The sequence below is a fragment of the Balaenoptera borealis genome, assembly GCF_965194805.1.
Source record: "Balaenoptera borealis genome assembly, chromosome: 15".
Taxonomy (NCBI): domain Eukaryota; kingdom Metazoa; phylum Chordata; class Mammalia; order Artiodactyla; family Balaenopteridae; genus Balaenoptera; species Balaenoptera borealis.
In genome coordinates this window covers 90,775,391-90,797,312 of record NC_138871.1, presented here as the reverse complement: position 1 = coordinate 90,797,312, position 21,922 = coordinate 90,775,391, and the positions used below count along the sequence as shown (strand labels likewise).

The following is a 21,922-nucleotide window of genomic DNA, read 5'->3' as shown; positions in this document are numbered from 1 at the left end:
CCGAGCGCCGCCAGGCCTCCCTCACCCAGCCCTCCAGTGCCGCCGACCCCGCACAGCCGTGTCCGCCCGCCGACCCCGCACAGCCGTGTCCCCCCGCCGACCCTCTGGACTCAGCACGCTCACCAGCACCAGCCCCTCCTCACCCGCTTCCTGCCGGGCCTGGAGCCTGTTTGGGCTCAGAGGGGCCCGCCTGCCCTGCGGGGCGGGTGTTTCGCTTGCCCCTGCTGCTTGCAGACCCCCGCCTCTCCACCGCCTGCAGGTGATAAAGCCCAGCCCCTTTGGACCTCGTGTGCTCGGGCTCTGCCACCTCCCAGCTCCTTTGCGGCCACTCTTTCTCCCGTGTGAGTGTTTCCTCATCCCCTGTGTCCGGGCCTCTCCCCTGACGTTCTTCTTCTCCCCCCATCCTCACACTTTAAACCTCCCTCACACCAACAGTTGCATCTGTGCCACAGTCTGTTTCTGCCACCCCATTCCCCAGCCATCACCCTGTATCTTCCTCCTCTCCCCAGAACTCAAGCCCCTCTCCCTGGGCCACCAGGCTACTGGCCTTCCTATCCCTGACTGTCCCTCCTCGCGCCCTCCTTGCTGGGCTGTGTCTCCCGTGCTCTCCCTCCTCCGTGCTCTCCTTCCCTCCATCGACAATGGCGCCCGGGTCCCTGGAGAACCAGCACCCAGGCTGCCCTCCTCCTGACACCCCGAGGGAACCCGCGGGTGGGCTCCTCTCTGAGGCCCCCACTCCTGCCTGGGTGGCGGCTTCCTCTCTTCTCCGAGGCTCAAGGAAATGACTTGCAGGTTCCCCGTGCGCCACCTGCATCACTGAATCTCCCGTCTCTGCTGCATGCTCCCTACCCTCGTGCGCACGGGCTGGCAGTTCCCTTCCTCAAAAATCAACAACGGAAACAACCGCACTGGAGCCAGAGTCTCCCTGAAGCCCCTGCCCCAGCCCCCTGCCCACTTCAGGAGGCTGCCGGTGCTCACCGCCCCCACTTCCACACCCCTTCTCTTCCCACACCAGGCGGCTTCATCCCCACTGCTACCCTGTGGCCAAGGCTGGCAGTGACCCGGACACGACACAACCCGAGGGCGGGTTCTCGGCACTCTGCATCCCACCCACCTGCGGCTTCGGCACCAATCTGGACTTGGCCTCCCCCTTTCCCCGCGGTGCCCCGTCACTGCACGCCTCACAACCCCCAGCCCCGGTGCGTCTCAGAGCTCAGTCTTCGGGCCTCTCATCTCCTCTGCAAGCTCCCTCCTCGGCCTTCCCCGTGGCCTGCACCTCCGAGACTCCAAGGTGCACCTCCAGCACCGGGGCCCCCGCCCCATGCATTCACCAGGTGCTTGGGCTCCCTGTCGGATGCAGGACGGGCTTCTCCACTAACCCGGCCAGAACTGGGCTCTTGATCTCCTTCAAGCCCAGTCCTCCCGCATCCTCCAGCCCAGCGAATGCCCCCCCACGTCCCAGGCATGACCTTGAAGTCCCCTGGTGCCGCTCTTCTTCACACTCCACGCCATCTCGTCAGCTAGCCACGTTGGCTCTTCATTCCAAGTGTTTCCAACCAGGTCCCCCACGCTCCCTTCCCTCCACATCCACCATCCTTCTCTACCTGCAGCCCCAGTGAGCCTCTTGAAATGCCCATCCAACTGCATCGCCTCTCCACCCAGAACTTTCTAGTGGTTTTCCATCACTCTCACAGTAGGAGCTAGAGCTCTCATACTTGTTACATACACGCCCCTAACGGTCTGCTCCCCACCCTGCTATCGCTCCAACCTCCTCCCTACCGCCCCCCTCCACGTTCATTCTGCTTAAGCCCCAGTGGCCCACTGCCTGTGTCTTGAACATACCAGTAGCCTTGGTCCTGCCCCAGGGCCTTTGCACAGCCCCTCTCCCTGCTGGGCTGCTCCCTGTCTTATTGCTTTCTAAACTCTGCCTAGAGGCTCCTCTCAGCCAGACCCTTCTAAACAGCCGTATGCAGGGGAGCACCTTGCTTCCTCCTGCTCCAGCTCTGCATTTCCCTTGGTCCTGCCCCTCTTCTAGCATAATGTATTTGATCTGTTTGCTTGTGGCCAAACACATACATACTGACATGTTCTTTCCTTAAAGGCAAGGATTTTTTTTTTTTTTTGCTACTGTATCCTTGGAGTTAATGTAATCATTAGTTTTTTGAGCAAAAAAAAAAAAAGAATAATATAAAATTGATGCTGTTCAGTCACTGAGGAAAAAGTCAAATATTAAATGAAAGGAAAAAGTCAATAAGAAGAGAGATTTCACACAAGAGTTAAAGAACATGTAAAGACGACTACCAATAAATACAACGTTTGGAAACAACAGAGAAAACACAGAAAGTAGAGTCACAGAGGCCTTTCCAGTCCCATCACATTCCTTCAAATTGTGGGGCTGCATTATTTTGGAAGGTTTTTAATGGGTCTGCCCAGAAAGACTACGTTTTTCATCTGCAAAGGTTTCCAGCTGCCCAGGAAAGAACGCGCACTGAAGCCACTGGGGGGAAGGCAGGGGCTCAGGGCTCGCGGCACACATGCCGGCCTGGACCCGCCACTGCACCCGCGAGCAGCTCCACGCCATTCGCCCTGGTTCGCTGCACGTCCACGAGACTCCAGAGGAGGCGGTGGGGTTAGAAGGAGAAAGATGCCGGAGAAGACATGCCTGTTACGCTCCAGGCATGTCCGGAGGTGAGGGGGCTACGGAACAGTGTGGCCGTCCTCCACCCCCAAGAACATTGCTGTAGGCGAAAATTCGTATTGATGCTCGTTTGGGAATTGTAAACCTATTACCTCTTTCATTAGATAAAAATATGACATCAAGATCTCTTGGAACGCTAACCAAACAATTGTGAAAGGAGTGTAGAGAACAGAGCCTCTCTGCACACACGTCATATGTTTGTGAAAGGAAAACGGAAGGAGGAAGGAAGGCAGGAAGGGAAACTCACGCACTCAAAGGAAGGACTCAGATGTCAGAATTTGATTACAATGTAAATTTAATTTTCTTCCAAAAAAATTTAGGGGAATTGGGAAAAGGGACAATCTTTGTCACTCTTACAATGTGAAAACTCTTAGCTTCTATTGTGAGTAATCCCAAACTGTGAGTCTTTATGTTCTAGGAGGTTTGGGCTTGATTATTTTCTAAAGTAATCTCTGAGACAAAGGAGAGTAGTCTGGGAAAGAAGGTCTAGTGTGATTAAAGTGTATTTTTTAAATAAACAGTAAATATTAACGCTGGATACCAAACTGCAGTACAGGATATCTTTAGTGGTAGCACTGCATACGTATTCTTAAAAGTCTCCTTACAAACAGAGTCTCACAAAACCTGCAACACACACCATGGTGAGGCAGGAAGAAAAGATCAACGTATCTTTATGTGCGATGCCCACAGGGTGAGTCGGTGGGCAGACTCAAGCCAGAGCCGTCCGCTGGGCTGGGGTCCTTCCATCAGACCCCCTAACCCCGACTGGAGGGCTGTGACCTGCTCTGTGCTACGAGGCGGCTGGGACAAGGGAGGCCGGTCGTTATGCAAGTTCATGAGACAAGGTCAACATTGTCCCAGGAATGTGAGAAAAGGCTGCGAGAGGACAGAGTGGGGGACAGTAGGGGGCACTGGGGGTGGCGCCTCCAGGAGTGGACATGGAGTGAGGTCTGAGGATGCCTGGGGCCCCCCAGGGAGACCTGTTTGGAAAGGGAATTTAAAGAGGGTGTAAAGATGCGTGTATGTGTGTGTGTGTGTGTGTGTGTGTTACACAGCAGGGACGTGCAGGTGAGCTATTGTTTGGGGAGCATCAAGTAGACGAGAACGCCGAGAGCCCTATTGTACAGGAATTCCAGCGAAGTTCGTTTCTCTCAGCTCCATCCTGCCTTCTGCAGCTCTGCCCTGTGAGCTCCCTCTGGCCACAGGGCGCTGCTTCCCGTCTGCGTGATGCTCTGAGCAACCGTCCCCCTCCCAGGGGTGCTGGTCCGGGTCCAGCTGTGTTGGTGGAAAACAGCCAAGCCCGCGGCGGGGAGTGGCTTCCTCGAGCACAGGCTCCCTCGAGGACAGGCTCAAGGGTGCAGCTGGACACCCGGCCAGTGCCCTTCCTGCGCTGGGCTGGCGTCATCATGGAAGCAGAGATGCTCCTCTTTCAGGTCTCCTGCTTGCTGGGTGGCCGGGCACCCTTTCCTCTCATTTCATCGGGCCTCGAATGATCTCCATTCACACACTCATCGTCCTTCTCTGCTGCCCATAAGACCAATTCCACACAATTCAGCGAGGGACAGTCCTCTGACCCTCATCTCAGCCGATCTCCCACACGGAATCAGCATATTCTCCACACCTCAGGCTGCGTTCCTCCTGTTTCCTAGTCAAGGAGCGTCTGGCCACCCTCCTCTGCCTGGGAAGACCCTCCAGAACGTTCCTGAACGATGCTTCTCGCCGTCCTTCCTGCCGATCTCCCCTCTCCACCTGACAACCTATGTCCCCCTGGCCGCCCCGTGGCTCCTGTGAGTGCCCGCCGTGTGCGCGTTTGTGGGGTGTGAGCGTCCCACACAGGAGGCGCTCAGGGGCTCACGCGCCGAGACACGCTCTTTCAGGCTTCCCTTCAAGAGAATGAGCGTTCGTATTCCCGGAGGGCCGTGTCTGTAATTGAAGTTCGGGAGGTCTGGCCACTGTGCCGCACAGCACAGGGCCTTGAAGCAGGGCACCTGCTTGCACGCCCAGCGGTGCCTTCACACGCGGCCCTCAGAGCGGACCCCCGACCTGCTCGTACCGGCGGCTGTGACCGGGCGGGTCCAGGAACCAGCCGACCCAGCGCCACGTCACGTGTCAGGATATAGATCAGGCAGGTTTCTTGAATTTTACAAACGTGTCAGCTAATTTAAGAAGTCCTTTTGCAACTGCACACGGAAGTGACTTCACAAATCTGAGGATAAAAGACTGGAGGACAAAAGGGAGTCACGGAGACCCCGATTATCTTTACACTGGGTGGTAACGTCCACTCCCATTGGTCACCCTGATGGCATCCTGCTCCACACGTTCCTAATGCTGGGGTCTCCTATGTGGTGAGAGTGGGAGCCAGTGACCCACAGGAGAGGGTTTGAGAAGGCAGATTTCAACCTTTATTCATTTTAGACGGACAGTTGATTGAATCTCATTCTCTCTACAGATGTGCACAGAGAACGCTATTTACGTTTCATGTTTCCCACTTTTCTCTCTTCTTCATGACTGTTTCTTTCCTCCGTGTCAGATGCCAAAGCCTGTTTAACCCACACCATTCAGGAAGCCCTCCCAGCTCTGCCCATCGGAACGAGCATCCCTTCCCTTGAGCTGGCCTGGCTCTCGCATGTGGCACCAAGCGTTCACTGTTCCTGTTCCCCTGCTAAATCCTGATTCACTTTCCCGAATGCTCAGTCTTCACTCATCTTTCATCCCTCCTCACCTGGCACAGTGATTGTACAAAGCAGTGGCTCAAAGATCAACCTTGTGGAAACCACTTTTGTCATCTTTCACCAATTGAAATGATGACCAGTTCCCCTGGGTTGTACAGGTGATCTCAAGGTGGGGGGAAAGGGAAAAGCAGACCACACACAGAGAAAGGATGGTGAGAATAGAGAGAATAATGAACCTCCACGGTAACACATCCATCCCGCCTCCAAAACCTCTACTGTGTTTATCAGCGAAAGTGGGTTCTTGAGAAAATACAATTGTCCAAATTCCCAGTACTGATTCCTTTCTTAGAACACCTATGGGTTAGGATTTAAATATTGTGTAAAAGAGCATTGTACAATTAATCATGCAATGGCAAAGCCACTACCACTCAAGAGTTAGGTAAGGACAGAATAAAGTGGGCCTTCAACAATTGTGTTTATAGAAAAAATAGTTATTTACAGTTCGCACCAGAAATGAAAAGCAATTCAATCTAATCTACAAATCTAAGCTCTCCTGCTTTGAAGGAAAAAAAATTATAATATATTCCCAGCAAGTTTTAAAACACATTTTTATATCATTTCTTGAAATACTTTGCAAAGTATATTCAATGTTAGAAGTCACAGAAAAGTCACTAATTATTAAATCAATTCAACTTTTGATTTTAAAATGGAAACGATAACTATCAATTCCAAAATGCTATTCATATACAGAACCAAGGGCTTTTCCCACAGAGCAATTACTAATGTAAGAAATTCCAAGTGGAAAATAAACACAAAACTTCCATCTCTGTAAGAGTTAATGATAGTGACCACAGTGACCACGTGTAGGGGCTCTGCTATGTATGAGGCACTCATGGGTGGTTTACACGTAACACACATGCGTAGCATGTTACATATAAGAACTCATGCCATCTCCACAGCAACCCTATGGAGGTCCACACTATGAATACCCACATTTTACAATTGACAAAAATGAGGCACAGAGAGAACATTTACCCCCGGTTTTCAAAGGTCAGAAGTTGGGTTTATTCCCTGCGAGTCTGGTGCTACAGGACATCTCTCAACTTCCTGTTCATTGGAACATTTTAATATGGAAAACTTTATACAAATACAAAAGTAGACAGAAGAGTATAATAAACCCATTTACCCATCAGTCAGTTATAAGAATGTCATTTGGCCGATGACACTTCATCCATACTGTCATCCGATAACCATTTCTACATTATTTTGAAGGAAATTCCAGAAATCATATACTTTTTATCTAGCAATGTTTCAGTATGCATCTCTAAAATATAAGAATTTTATTTTTAAACACAGCCTTGATAGTATTCTTATACCTGAAAAAACTAGCAATAATTCCTTAATATTGAATAGTTGATATTTTAAATAGTTGATGTTTTAAATTCTAATGTGTGAGGTCTCCACCTTCAGTCAGATGAAATATGTTTTCTTTCTGGCTGTATCTTAATACCTGTGCTCCATGTAAAGGGACACACATAAGGCAGAAAAAATTTAAGGGATAAAGTGTCACCTGGAGTCTGAGAGCCAGGTCACAGAGAAGGAAGGATGCCCCCATCCAAGGTCTTGCCAAGGGCAAAGGACATGTCTCCTGTCCTCATTCTAACCTTCTTGTCACCGTCCCCTTGGCCCGCTCTCGTCCATCCTGACTCCTCCTCGCCCAGCTTGGGGAGGCTCGGGGCTGTGCTGGCCACTCCCCAGGGCGCAGCCTCCAGGCCCCTCTTCATCCCCTCCCCCTTCACCCCGAGTCACTGTGACTGGGTGTCAGCTGGGCATGTGGCTCGGGATCATCAGTCCTCTGTGACAGCCACTCAGACATGGTTGTGAGGATTAAAGAAGGCGTCTCCTCAGTGAATCATCCTTTGCAGGCCTCTCTAGTCATTTAATGCTTCTTCGTATCTTGACCATTGTGACACTGCAGGACCCTCCATGTGTTCCTGGTCTGGGCACAGGTGACAAAACTCCCTTTGTTTTATGGTTTGGGGTGTTACAAGGGCTAAAGGTATTGACTTTTCCTGAGTTTCAGGGCTACTCCTGAGTGGGAATATAGTCTCAAGTGTGGAGGAAAATAATGCCTGGTACGTAGCAAAAATCATATACTATCGTCATGATTGAGCCACTCAACATAAAAGAAGCAGAAAGAGAGAGATAGAGAGGTGGAGAGAGGAGGAAGGAGAGAAGAAGGAAAGAAAAAAAGTAAGGAAGAAAGGGAGGGAGGAAAGAGGGGGGAGAAGAAAGGAGGGGGAGGAGGAAAAGGAGGAGGAAGGAAACAAGAGTGTCCTTCCATCTTCCACCAGTACCTGCTCCGTGGCTGGGCTGCTTTTCCCGTGGGTTCAATTATCCTCCAAGTTTGTTGGCTGGTTAGTTTCAAGCTAAGAGAAAGCCTTCATCACGTCTCTCTCTTTTGTTTATCTAGTTTATGAGAGTTTCTAATTTATATTATGAAATAGGCAGACTCTGGACACGTCTTTCCCTTGACTTACTTCTATTCAGAAGCTGTTGTAACAAGGCTGTACTTATTTGATTTACTTATTAAAGAGGCAGTGACAAGCTCACAGCATAAAGTCAAAGATGGGATAAGAGGTGAATGAAACAAAGGCTTTGATGTGGTAAAATTCTATGGAATTTGAAAGAGATAAGATATAAGAAGTAGTAAAAAGAAGTATCAGAAAAGGGGAAAAGTGAAAGAATACTATAATTAGTCAGAAAACTTAAAAAGTAATAAAATATTCATGAACAACTAAACACATTCATGGACTAAAATACAAAGTATGAATTTTCTAAGAAGGTTCTCTTCATATAAAGAGTACTTTAAGCCTGTAATAAAGATATTATATGGTATCAAATTGGGTCATTTTAGTGAAACAACCATAAAAGCACTGGTTAAAGATCATTTACACATCTGAACTGTACAACTCAGATGTTTGCAGATCGGTTTTGTGGTTTCTACACTTATGCATATCGAAGCTGCCTTGCATGGAGGTATTTATCTCTAACACAACCAGGTGGTCGAGGAGCTCTTTGGGGGTCAGAGTTTGGAGCAGCGACGTCTCTCTCGAGCCCGCCGTGTGGTGCACCTTCAGCCCAGGCCCCGCCCCGTCGGTCTGATCCTGGACACCTTACATCACCTCCCCTTCTGCGTTCTCCTCTTTGAAACGTGGACGGTAATACTTCCTACCTCAAGAGTTGTCAGCCCTGCAGGACACGGTCACACCTCAGAAGTGTCCATGATGGTGCCACAGGCACGCGGCCGGCGTGAGGGGAATCTTCCAGAAAACAGGCCCACAGCCTGAGAGGCATCGGAACTTCCCAGGCGTGGGAAGCTGCCCTGCGGTTTTGGAGTCCGAGTCCCCAAGGGGATTACGATGTCCTTCACCTTGTGGCTAAAGTGGCCATGACCCAAGGAAGCTGGGCCTGCTGGAGGTGGCAGGTGTAGGACAGAAGCCCTCTGTTTTCCCCGTTTCACTTCAGTCTTATCTTTTGTACCAAGTGTACACACCACAGCAAGGGTTCTCATGTCGCAGTTACTAGTAGTTTAGGGCAAATGACTTTTTTTCTTTTTAACAAACTCTTCGGTAATCTGTATGAAGGTCAGGGTGTGTCGCTCTCCCCATGGTCAGTTGGGGGAAGCTCTCCAACTAGCCCATGAGTGTGGTCAAGGAATGAGGTCAAAAGTTATTGCTTTATAGAAATTTATAGTATAGTAACACTGCAATTACCTTGAATAGGGTTAGTTGTTTCACTTGTATATTTAGGAAAATATAAATCATCAGATATTTGAAATATTATCATATGAAATAGAAATTGGTCCTTTGCAGCTGTAACAGTTCCTGGCCATAGCAGATTCTTAAAATATATCCCTTGAATTGAATTGAACTTACTCTATATCTCTCCAGAAGCTAAAATTGGGAACAATAGGTACATAATATAAAACGGTAATTTCACCTCAAGAATATCATGAATAATATTCCAACCATTAACACAGTCCAACAATGGCATTGGCCACCTTGCTAGGTAGTAGTCTATCCTAGAAACAGTCAAGTAGGCAGTAAAAAAAGCTCCTTTCCAGGGACTGGTGGGGAGGGGAAAAGAGTTTGTTCAGTACACTCTGCAGAACAGTACAATGAACATGGTACAACCTCTCTCTAATGGTTGTGGACCTAGAAATACTCAGGGTGAGGCATTAAGAATAACCCCAGTTACTGTATTGGAATGGCTAATAATGAGATTATATTTTAAAGCAAATTTGTTATTGTGCTCTTCATGCCATGCACCTGCACTCACTGTGAGTGTGGATTCTGTTACTAACGGGTGAGATCCTCAAGCAGAGCCCTGCCCATCCATCTGTGAATCAGCCGTGTCTCCCTTACATCTTACACACAGTGGGTACTTCGTATGACGCATCAATCAAAGAACAGGAGAATGAAAGTGTAGGATCTGGAGCTGAGTTCTTGGGAATTCGGAATATATAGAGAAATAAAATGTTTGCCGTTTAAATCTCATAATGTGAGATTACTTTTTCTTAAAGTCAAGTTCATAAAAGTTGTCTATGGAATGGCATTCAAACACCGATGGTTAGCTATATTTAGAATCACAGAGGATACACAGTCATACAGCAAGATGTGGAAAGAAGGAGCATTTTGAAAGCTTCTCAAAAGCCTAAAAGTGTACATATCCTTTGAGCTAGCTATTGTACTATGAATTTATGCTAAAGAAATAATGGTGTAAAAATTTTAGGTAAAATGTTGGCCATTAAAACTCTTTTTGCAAAGCAAAATTTTAAAAAGCCAACTGATAATATTACAACAGACATATATTTCAGCATAGGTGTGAAGTGGAATACTATTGATCAAGAAAAAATGATGTTATGAAAATATATTTATTGATATAGAAAGCTACTTGTGACACATCAAGTAAAAAAGGAGTAAAGAACACAATGTACGGTATGATCCATCTTAATTTAAAATCATGTGCAAAGATAACAATTGCAAATGTTTTAAACCAAAATATTAATTGTAGTTATCTCTGAATTCTGGTATTTTCAGTGTTTTAACTTTTTAATTATATATATATATATACATGCATTCTAATATTCTAATTTTTCGACAATGGGCATATACTAATTAGGTAAAGAAAACTCAAGTTGAAAAGCCTCTTTCTCCAGCAGTTCGGTATTAGTGGGAGTGACAATACTCAGAAGATAGGATCCCGATGACGGTACCACAGAAAAGTGAGGGAGAGTAAAGAGAAAATGTTTTGAAAAATGTATAATTTTTGAACAACTAAAAACTGTTTGGTATATAGAGAGTATTGGTTCGTTTCTCACAGCCCTGATGGGGACTGAATCTGTCTAATTTGTGAGAGTCGCATGGCCTAACTCACCCACTCATGGTCAGAAGAGAAAGTAGAGGCCCGGAAAAGTCCCGTGTGTGCTTCAAGCTCACAGGACAGAGCAGAGGTCACCCACATGCTCTGGTCAAGGTAAAGCTCCCCATTAATAGAGCTGAAAATGAATGAAATTACATCTCAAGAGAGATTTCGAAAGGGATACAAATGACCTCCTAGGACGTGCCAGCCCGGGAAAACAAAACTGGGTTGCAACGCTGGTGGATTCTCTGAAATCGGTGTGACCTGAGCCGGTGGTCCACCTACCTCAGCCCGGGGTCCTCATGGTACAAGGGGGTGATGATATTTCCTTTTCAAGGGTACAGCAAGGATTCAAAAAGATAAGTTGGAAGTTTACACCGTGGCCCAACACAAAGCAAGCACAGAACACATGCTAACCATTCTCATTAACAATTTGCCTCTCCATGTATAAATCAATAGTAAAGAGGAATTTTACAAAAGAATAACATTTCACAAAAAGCCACCTTTGCCCCTCTAATTCTGAGTCTATGTCACGCTCATCTGAAAGACAAAGTGGGTACCAGGACGATGGGTTATGGGCGTAGGCTCACTCAGCACTCCCCACCAATTAGTTTGTAGAGTGGTTGTGAAGACCCTTTAAGAATCTGAGTAGAAGTAGCCTGTAATCTATAAGACACCATGTGAATAACAGGGATGGAAAATGAAGAAATTAAAAACACTATGTAGATATATAAATATGCTTTTTGGTTAAGGTCCATTTGGTTTGATTTGATTTGTTTCTGAAATATTTGGATTGCACACAATGCTCTCATCAGTGCAAAGATATCAGAAAAAGTCATAGTTGATGTACCAGTTAAACATGTGCATATTTAATCAACTAAACAGAAAAGTAAAACTGAAACATCTAAATACCAAAAACAATAAGAAATACTTTCTCAGTTGCCTAATTTGACACCAGGCATCACTGCATTCCAAGTTCTAGTTGTTTTTGGGTAACACTCTTCACAGTCCTAACAAAAGTACAACCCCAGTTGTGTTAACCTACCACAGTCTGTGACACTGCAGATGTCAACGTGGGTCAGACAAATGTCCGGGCGGCAGCTGCACGCACCTCGGTCTTGGCCTCCTCGTGAGCTTCTCTGTACATGAGAGAGGACAGGAGACGTGGTTAGTGACACCGAGACTGGATGGTTTCCCTATGCATAAGCTGTTCCCCTTGAATCAACGGAGGCTGTGCACACACGCATTTGTGCTCAAGTAGTCCTGGAACTACACAGCCCTACAGTATGTCCTCAAAGGGGTGGCGCTTTTGAAATAGAAGTCTGTTCTTTAGTAAAAATTAAGGAACAAGGTCAGGTGTGTGAAACTTGAGTCAGTCCTGAGGTCTCTGGCCTCCCCACTAAGACCACCAACAAAGACAGATGAGTCAGAGATGAACTCAGATGCCAGGACACTGCCCACCTGTCAGGTGGGAATCAGTCACCAGCAGAAGGTTCTGGGCTGCAGGGCAGGCGCCCGAGATTTAAATACGGCAGCGCACGCAGGGTCAGGTGAAGATCTCACAATCAGATCGCTCACCCAAGGCCATATCAGGACTCATTCTACATGGAAATAATTTAAACCTTTAAAAATAATAAAAGTAAAGAAAGATGAGATGAGGAAGACAGGAAGTTCCTGGTATTTCCTATTTTCTAGGTTTACCTGGAAAATGGGGTGATTGAAGAAAAGGGAAAGAATTCCTGCGGAACATGAATTCAATTTTTTCTAACCACCAACCTTATTCATTCCAATTTTAGCAGTTCTGTGGGAGGAAACATGAAACATGAAATTCTACGCATTCAACTCTGCATGAATCTTTTAACTCCACCTGGAATGCCCTCCTTCTCTGGGTCCTCACAAGCCTGCCCAGATCACACTTCCTATTTTATGTGAGGGTGGCGAGAAGACTAAGAACCTTCATATAAAGAACAGCACAGAAAACAGCTCCCACTACGGAATGTCCAACTCAGAAGCCAGATGCTGATCCAGCAACCCCACTCCTGGGCATGTATCCGGACAAAGCTCTACTTTGAAAACACACATGCACCCCAATGTTCACTGCAGCACTATTTACAATAGCCAGGATATGGAATCAACCTAAATGTCCATCGACAGATGAGTGGATAAAGTAGGTATGGTATATACATGTGTATATATATATATATATATATATATATATATATATATATATGAATATTACTCAGCCATAAAAAAGAACAAAATAATGCCATTTGCAGCAACATGGATGGACCTAGAGATTATCATATTAAGTGAAGAAACTCAGACAGAGAAAGACAAATATCTTGTATCACTGGGATCTAAAACAATGATACAAATAAACTTATCTACAAAACAGAAACAGACTCACAGACATAGAGAACAGATTTGTGGTTGCCAAGGGGGAGGGGGTTGGGGGAGGGATGGATTGGGAGTCTGGCATTAGCAGATGCAAACTATTATCTGTAGCATGGATAAACAACAAGGTCTTACTGTACAGCACAGAGAACTATATTCAATATCGTGTGATAAACCATAACAGAAACAGAATGTATATATGTGTATAACTGAATCACTTTGCTGTACAGCAGAAATTAACACAATGTTGTAAATCAACTGTACTTCAATAAAATAACTGACAAACAAGAATCCAGATGCTATATTCGATGCTGGGGGCCCACTATCTCATTTGCTCCTCAAAGGTAGGAAATATTGTTCTCTTCTTACGTCTGCTCAAGATGCTAAAGAAACTCACTGAGACACACAGCTAGGACTCCAGACCGACTCTGACACTGGACTTCTTTCTACATCTCCAGGCTGCCCTACAGTCTCATACCCTCTGATACATCTATCTTGAGTTCTTCATTCTTTTAAGAGAAAACTTTTAGCAATTGTGACTATGCTTTGTCTCACAAGCAGAAACATTCTCTTCTGCAGATAGAATAGGTGACTCTTCTAAAACAATATCATTGTTATTAAAATGCAGAGACCATTTTAGATCATTCAAAATCAAATGAAATACATGCATACTTTTAAAGGAAGTAATGCAGATATCAAGTTTCTGATGATTTCTTATAAATGAGAAAAATAAAACAAAGAACCCATTAGAAGATACTTATGAGAATTTCAGGCCTTGGGATCTTACTTTGTAACTGAAAATGACAGTAAATCTAGTTTCTACTTGGGTTAGAGTATGCTCGCCTATTGTGAGTCAGAAGTAAATTCTCTATTGATTTTAAGTAGCCCTAAATGGTTCCCTGCACTTGGGCAAGGCCATCTTGGAAAAGGTGACACCAACACAGCAAGCTGAAGTGCACACACGTGCACACTTATTTCATCTAAAGTTGCCCTTGCTTTGATTTGGTTTTAGTCAGTTATTTTTCTTTTTAAAAATTCAGTAAGTCTAAAGAAGTTTACATGATTTTAGGTTTATCAAAACAGAACATTGGATTTTAAAATGTTGGAAAAAATTGACTAGAATCTAAGTTATTCAGCCCCTATGTTTTACACTTTTTGTTAAACCCCATGTATCCAGCATCCTGGCTCTAATGCAGAATACCCGACTTAACATTTATCCAAATGCTCAAAACTAAGTGATTTAAAGAACCATTAACTAGCATGGGCCAGTCCCAATCTTTTTTTTTAAGTTTATGTAAAAAATATAAATAATCTAATTACTGTGGGTTGAAAAATGACAGAATTTCAAAGGCACAAGGTGACCTTCTCATTTGTAAAATGAGGATAGTGGATTTGATAATTTTTAAGATTCCTTCTCACCTCTGCAGCTAAGCTGTAGTCATCAGTAAGTTAGGGAACTTGGTCTTTAAATTTATATAAATATTCTAGTTAATAATTATTTCATAGTCTTTAAACACATAAGATCATAGTTATTTCTGCATCAATAGCATCACTTTTAAACAGAAGAGAAGCAATAAGCTTTCTATGGAAATAATAATAGCAATGCAACTAAAACTTTAATAAACTGGCCAACTCTACAATTTCACCCTTGGAACGTAACACACTGGATAGTAAGTAGAGTGATATAGGGACTCGAGGCATGCCTTCAAGAACTCTCTGCTGGACACACAGCTCATGCTAGAGTATTTACTTGTCCCTCTCTGCAGCCTTCCCCAGACAGATATCATTTTTAAAGGATTTATCATTAGATATATCTATTTGACTCATTTTCTGATGTGCTATCATTCATTTCTGGAGAAAGAGGAGTTATATTCATAATAACCTAAAAATAGAGACCTGCTACGTGCTAGGTAACGCGCACGCATTGTTTCATTTAATCCTCACTGCAAGGTAGGTGCATCCTAACACTGCTTGCACAGAAGACAAAAAAAAATGAGGCACAGAAATGCTAACTAATTGGCCCAACATCACTAATTTGTGAATAGTAGACCTGTTTGAACCCCAGCAATATAAGTCCTCAGCATATGCTCATAACACCACACTAAGTCCTCAGTGCAATTAGAGGTCACTTTAAAAAAAAAATAAAATCATCATTACCTAGACAGAACAAAAATCCTGGGGAGAATGTAATAAAGGGTTTCCCGTTACCCAGATCACCTATGGCTTTGCTGTCCAATATGGCAGACACTAGCCGTGTGGGTTCCTGGGCGCTAAACGTGGTCCCTTTAAGCTGAGATGAACCATAAATGTAAATACACACCAGATTTCACGATGGTACAAAAAGAGGCCATAAAATATCTCATTAATAAATGTATGGTGACTACCTATTGATATGATATTATGGGTTAGATAAATATAGTATCAAAATTAATTCCATCTGTTTATTTTTATTGCATTTAATATTTGCAGGAAAATGTGATATTACATATGTAATTTTGTGGCTCAGATTATATTCCTACTGGACAGGGCTGATCTGAAGTCTCAGATTCATTTCACGATGAGCTGCCTTTTGGATTTTTATCAGAATAGAGCCAAACACAAATGCTCAGAGTGAAGGCATTCTTGTCTGAGGTCGACAGAACACATTCAGGTCAGTCTCAGGAATGTTAGGTGTGTATTCTTCTTAAATTCATAGCACTTAACTCAAAGTTAGTTAATAACAAAAGGTATTTTCTCTAAGATAATTACACTTTTAAGAACTTTCTACATTGTGATATAAGCTATGGGCTCATTCTCTTGCTTTTCTGCAGGCTTCTGTGGCTCTTGATGAGAGAGGTGGGTGGAGGCTCCTTGTCCTCCGAGGATACCCATGGTGATGGGAACACTTGTCTGGCCGCTTGTCTGGCAGACAGAATCCTCCCCTGGAGACAGAGTGGGACTGGACATTGTAAAGGGGACTGTTTGTCCCTCAACTGAGGAAACCTCAACAGGTGCCATCACTGGCTAATGAGGACGTGTTCTATCTCATACTGGCAGATAGGTTGGAGCTTTTCTTCATAGTAGCCTGAAAGTTTGCTTCTTTATATACTTCTGTTTATTTATTCACATTGTTTTCAGGCTTATAGTATTTCCCATCACACTTCAAGTATGGTAGGAGTATAGTGGCTCATACTCTAAATTTTTTAAAATGCACTATTTGCTTATTATTATTTTTTCAGGCCAGACTAGTTTCATTTAGTGAGCTAATTTCCACATATGCCTTATAGCAAAATTGGGCTGTGAGAACTAAATACAAAATATCTTCAAATATGTGAACATATAGCAACAACCTATAGCAACAATAATAAAATAATCCTAACAACCAGCTAACCACTGTGTTCACTTCAACAGACATCTTTTTGTAAGACTGGAATGAGAAGATCTCTGGTTTCTTTGCTTGATGCTCTGCTATGGAAATCTAACTCACTGGTACTGCCAATGGAGTAAAAGCAGGCTACCTGGAACAGACCTGAAGATCCTCTCTAAACGGGGTGAGCACATGACTGGTATTTTAAAGCATTTGATATTTGAGAAATGATGTGACTTTCTTAGTATCATCTGAGGAGACAAAACAATGAGATTTAGATGTAGATCCAATTAATTGCCTACAGAGCCAGTAATCCCCAAACCCCAAGCTCACCTGTGTCACTGCACAAACACAGCCTCACTCTAAGCCCAGCACTGTCAGGGTCCCGGGAGGTGGATCCCAGGAGGTGGGGGAAAGGAGAAGGCAGAGTGTGTGGTGAAAGGAAATTTGCTCCCTGGGGAAGACCTTCCTGTTTCAGGCTTAGGACCCTGGTGGGAGTCAGGGTATTTATGTTCTGACACCAGCTTGGCAACCCACCGTCACAACATCACACATCACAACATCATGACCCATGAGTGTCATGATGTCAGCCGCACAATCACAAATCACAGAACACAGGCAAAAAGGCAGTGGAGAGGAAGCCAGGATTTCTAGTGTATGTCCTGCCTCCTCTGCTCACTCCAGAATCCCTTTCTTTCTTTCTTTTTTTTTTTAAAGATTTTTTTTTTTTGATGTGGACCATTGTTAAAGTCTTTATTGAGTTTGTTGCAATATTGCTTCTGTTTTACGTTTGGGTTTTTTGGCGAGAGGCATGTGGGATCTTAGCTCCCCGACCAGGGATCAAACCCGCACCACCTGCATTGGAAGGCAAAGTCTTAACCACTGGACCACCAGGGAAGTCCCTGGTGCTCTCATGTTTCTCAGCAGTAAAACAAGAACTTTCAACAACTTGTCTTCAAACTGTGTCCTCTCCCCCCTAGTGCCCCCAGGTCACATCCAGCCCATGAGTGGTATTCATATGTGCCCCGGAGGCCAGAGTCAAGCTGGGGGTCTAGAGCCCTGACTTCTACTTCATCTGCTTTCATCTTTTAAAAAAATTCTTCATTAATGGAAGTTTGGAAACCATTGGACGAGATGATCTTTAAGCATTTTCCTGCTCAAAGAGTGTCACGTACTTTATTACACCTGAGGTCAGGCAAGAATTTGTCGTATTAATTCAGCCTGTGTGATTCAAGAACTTACTTTTTAACGAAATACAACACTGACGTGGGCATGAAGATAGCAATGAAGAAAGGGAATCATTCAAGCCTAATTGCTTACAATATGGCCATACCAATTGGGAGACTAAGGAACCAAAGTCTAACCCATCAGAATTCTATCAGCTGTCCATGTGGCCCATCCGCACAGATGACTGTCGTTCTCCCTGCTCCTCCTCTGACAGAGAGGTAGGGAAGCAGTGCGGTCCTTAGCCTTGCGCACATATTAGAATTATCTAGGAGCTTTTAAAACACGGCAACATCCACCTGCAGAGAGTGGGATTTAATTGGTGTGAGGTGAAGCCCAGGCATCAGTATCTTTTAAAAGCTCCCCAGGTCATCCTACTGAGCAGCCAGGGCTGAGAACCACTGGCTCAGAGGAAAGGCTTAAAGTCATGGAGCTGAAGCATCCCAAGTTTGAATCGAATTCTTCCGCTTCCAGCAGTATGAACTTCACAACTCAACTGGATCCTCTCTTAGGGACACGAGAAAAAGACAGAATAATAGCAACACCTGCCCCACTCACCTTATAGTACTATTATGGAAATCAATTTGGAAATATAAGGAAAAGTCCTGGTAAAAATACAGCTCTATGAAATTTCTATTTTTGCTTAAGGAAGACTCGGAGAAGTAAAACTCAAAGCCATGGGCAAGGCACAGAAGCTGCAGGAGAAGTGAAACTGACCGAAAATTAGAAAAAAAAGGGGGGAGGGGGTTATATTCTTGGGTTTTAGCTACAAAGCTGTGCAATGGCTTTTCTATCTCTTGACTATGAAAAACCAGTGATTTGTGGTCTGAGTTTAAATCCCTTTATGACCTAAGATGAAAGTGTCCTGGACTCAGGACAGTGAGAGATACCAGCCCACGATTTTACATGTTGGACCTGAAGCTGGAAGTCCTGAGACCGTGATTTAACAGATTTAATCCAGCAAGCGTATCCTCCTTGCGAAGAGGTGACCCTGCGGCACGCGAGTCGGGGCTGAGCCAGGAGGAGGATTCCAGGTCCTCGACCTGAAAAAGCTCACCTTGCAGACGGGAAGGCAACAACACGGGTGGTACGTCACCACTGCAGCAGGGATGAAGCCATCCTATTCAGACGAGGCAAGCGGACCAGGGCCTCTGGGGCTCAGCGCCCGGGCCCGTGCTCGGGGGCCACAGTCTGCACACTGCTGTGGGTGTGGCAGACCCCCGGGAGCCCCCTGTGGTAGGACACGTGTAGGGGTGCACGCCCAGCCCTGCCCCGCAGTCACCCTTGGACCAGATGATTCTACACAGCCGGGTCTGGGAAGGACCCTAACATCACTGTCACATGATGTGTGAAGAGTTTTCAGTATTTCTGTATGTAGTTTTCTAGTTTTGCTGGAGTATCTTTTGAGATATAAAAAAGCATGATTCTCAGAGAGCCCAAGGAAACACTGCAACACTGCAAATGCAGGGGGAGGGTGGGCTCTGCAGGGTCAGGGCTCAGCACAGGGCCCTGAGCAGACAGACACGTGGACACACAGCTGGAAGAGGATCCAGCCTCAGTGCCACGCTGAGTCACAGGCGCCCTGTGTTCAAGTCATAGGAAGATCAGAGTGTATGTTTATAGTTCAAAAAAAACCCAAAGTGGCTCTACGTTCCCATATCACAAGCAAGCCTGCTTTCACCGAATCGGATGTATTGACTAATACCTGACAAACTATTCTCCCTGACTGATTCTTCTTACTTTAACCTCAAGTCTGTAAGCAAAACAATCAAGAAGAAATTTGGGAGCCAGAGAGCAGATGAGGAACAAAGGTGTGAAAATCAGGGAGAGAGGGAGGAACAGGGCATCTCCTTTCCACTGAAACATGAACTACAAAAGAACATTTTTCTCTGTCTTGCATATTCCTATGTCACCTGCAAGGACTTTCCTGTGAGGAGGAAAGACCTGAAGTCACAAGAGGAAGGATAAAGGAAGTGGAGGTGATGGCCACGGCCAGGCAGCGGCCCCAGAGGTGGCAGGGGGAGTGCAGCGTGCCAGCCCAGCAGCTCTGCGACATGGAGCCCCCATCGCAGGAGGGTGGATGCCGGGGCACTGCGTGGCCTCGCCTGAGAGCAGGGCCTGCCCCGTCCTAACGCAAAGGGCTGAGAGGGAGAACAGGGTCAGGGGCCACAGGATGGGTGGAAGAGACTGGCCGATCCAGTGTGACGGGCCGCCTGCCAGGAGCTCCAAGGCAGAGCGGAAAATGGGAGATTTCAGGGCACTCTCTCTGGAGCCCAGGAATCACAGAAATGAGGAGCTTTCATTTCCCCCCACATGCCTGCTCCTTGTGAGGATACATGGCACAGTCAGAGCCACAGGTTCGCACAGAGAGGAGGTGTGGACCCCGCTCGTCCGCAACGTGCCGGACCTGGACATTAATGCCATGGTTTTTTCTGTTAGAGCTACCAAGACGGTGCTTAAGAGGACAAAGCCTTCCAGGGAGGGGACAAAGCAGACCCACGATGAAGTAACAGTATGTGGTGTGTCCATTGGGAGGGGTGGAAATACAGTCCAGGAGGCAAGCCAGTCTTGGGCAGGAGGTGGACACAGCCTTCCTCCTGGCTTGTCAGGAGCTGGACAGGTTTCCAAATACCGGAGCAAAGAGGGAGGATGTGGGAGGAGATCCGTGGAAGGAACCCAGGCTTCCTGGGCAGGGGCTGAGGGCACGCTCACAGGAGGGCACTGGGGAGAGAAGGCAGTCAGCACGGGGTCCCCTTGGGGGCACTGGACGGGCGGCTTGGAGACGTGCAGTTGTGTGTGAAGGGGCAGACGCAATCACATCCTATGTGCTAGCTCTATTTTCAGTGCAAAGTATTAAATTAGTACGAAATCTCAGGCCACAGGTGAAGACAGGGCTAGCAGACAAGCGTACTGGGTCACAGATGATGCTGACGACGGGCTGCTTCAGGTCACCTGACCGAGCTTAGAAAGCAGTGTGTCCTCAGGGGGATGTGGAGAGGGTCTCCGAGTTCGGGCAAGCACCGGCATGTGAAACCCGCTGGGCCTTGCTGCATATTGAGAATAGTTTCATCATAGGAAGAATTCAGGAAGAGTTGGTGAGGGCCCAGATCATATGAATTTTGCTTTGAGCTCAGCAAACCATTATCCCAAAGTCAGATTTGTCACCTATACTTTATATGGCGCAGCTGAGGCCAAGCAGCCTCAGAACTTACTGTAACAAAGGATGGAGATTGTATTTTCATTTAATATATAAATGGAGTAATTCCTGCTTTAGAGTTATCTCCATTTTACAAATGAGATCAAAATATGCTCGTTTTAAATATGCTTCACTTTATATCTCTTTTTATTAGGGAGGGTAAGGGTATCTAAATCACAGGCACATATGAATAAATACGAAATCCACTGTTCCTCAAGTATAATCTGATGCTCACTGCACCATTCACCTTGTAGAAGAAATTGATTATTGAGTATTGGTTGAAAACAGGATCATATGCACAACACCCTGATGGGTATTATGAGATGAATTGCTCTATATCTTTATATTCTAAGCCGACATCATATCTGTCTCTATACACCTATATCTCTGTATTTACAGTCTCAGTTCTCAAGCAGCTGACCCCAGGTACAGAAGCAATCACTGTCTGTGAACTAGATCTGTTATGTGCCATGAAAAATGATGTGCTTCCCCATTAGGCAGTGATATGCCCACAGTGGTAGGTATTCAAGCAGACACTGCATCAGCAGATGAATGCACACCAGGAAGGTTTTAAGAAGAACTCCTCCTGAATCAGGAGACATGCTGGACTGTAGGACATTGATGTACACCCTTCTCTGTCAGAGAGGCTATGACATTAAAAGTGCTGAGGTCTTTGGAGCAAACACGTATGAGTTCGGAAGAGGGAAACTGTAGGCTGGGCAGGGGTTGGGAGTACTGCTCTGAAGCCTGAGTGTGAATCAGAGGAGGAGATAAGAGGTTGGGAAGTCTAGACAGAGGGAGTTGGAGTCACACCTCACGGGAGGCCAGGATGATGGCCGTCCACCTGGAACACAAAGTATCCTGAAAAGCGTGTTATCTGCTGGGTATAATCCATTTGGTAAATTAGGTGCAGCAAGACCACAAACGTCATGGCTCTCCTGCCACCCAGCCATCGCTCGAGGCTCGCC

At 45.7% G+C, this 21,922-nt stretch overlaps 1 protein-coding gene across 16 annotated transcripts in view; it reads right to left on the bottom strand.

Annotated features, from left to right (window-relative positions):
* The window catches only part of MYT1L (myelin transcription factor 1 like), a 417,355-nt gene that overhangs the window by 353,052 nt on the left and 42,381 nt on the right, over positions 1 to 21,922 (bottom strand). For all 16 annotated transcript variants that reach the window (XM_082357086.1, XM_082357077.1, XM_082357080.1 and 13 more), the window contains exon 2: positions 11,840 to 11,933. The gene's annotated coding sequence lies outside the window, so the exon portion shown is untranslated. The remainder of the gene's footprint in view (positions 1 to 11,839; positions 11,934 to 21,922) is intronic.